Here is a 791-nt window from a genome sequence, read left to right as displayed (position 1 = left end):
CCCTAATATTTCTTTCTCCATCTTTCTCTCTCTCTTCATTTTTTCTCTTTTTCCATATCTCTTTGTTCTCATTATGAATACATGATTTTTTAACAAAGCTGTATTGTATAGGTTTAGGTACAATTCAGTTTATCGAACTTTTAGGTTATGCCAAGCCCATGTTAGATAATTAAATCCATGCTATGAAAAAACAGACTCATTTTCTTTTAAATAATCCGGAGCTCACTAAAGAGGAAAATTTAGAAAGAAATGATAAATAGGTCTACAGCCATGCTACCCTGAACAAGCCTGATCCCGTCTGATCTCGGAAGGTAAACAGGGTCGGGCCTGGTTAGTACTTGGATGGGAGACCACCTAGGAAGACCAGGTGCTGTAGGCATAAAAAATAAAAAAAATAAGGGATTGTAAACTGACAAGGTCCTTGCAATCTGTGAGGTCAACCAAGGGTTGCTTCGCCTAAAAACAAAAACAAAACAAAAAACAGAAGATAGACTATATATTTTCTGCGTCTTGGCCTAGGAGAAGCAATTGCTGGAAAGAATCCTACGTGTACTGCATACATTGAAGGAAAGCTGTGTGGCGTATTCTTCATTTGCAGCATCCTTTCTCCTTTCTATTTCTTTCCCTCTCTGCAGAACTCTCTGTTCCATTGTGCAGTTAGGTTCTGCTTAAGGGACGGTAGGATGAGGGAAGATCCAGGAATGAATTCTTCTGACCTGGCTAAACCCTAAGGTTAGAAGGGAGGCATTTTCTAGGCATCTAAAACTCCATTGCCTCCCCTTGCTGGGTGG

General features: G+C 39.9%; 1 non-coding gene across 1 annotated transcript; it reads left to right on the top strand.

Annotated features, from left to right (window-relative positions):
* The first annotated feature begins 260 nt into the window (after positions 1-260).
* LOC112483303 lies at positions 261-379 on the top strand. The gene has a single exon (XR_003047583.1). It is a non-coding gene; the product is annotated as a 5S ribosomal RNA (ribosomal RNA).
* The last annotated feature ends 412 nt before the right edge of the window (positions 380-791 follow it).

This window comes from Pteropus alecto, unplaced genomic scaffold (assembly GCF_000325575.1).
Source record: "Pteropus alecto unplaced genomic scaffold, ASM32557v1 scaffold65, whole genome shotgun sequence".
Classification (NCBI taxonomy): Eukaryota; Metazoa; Chordata; class Mammalia; order Chiroptera; family Pteropodidae; genus Pteropus; species Pteropus alecto.
The sequence above is the reverse complement of the archived record's forward strand: the minus strand, read 5'-3'. Positions and strand labels throughout refer to the sequence as shown.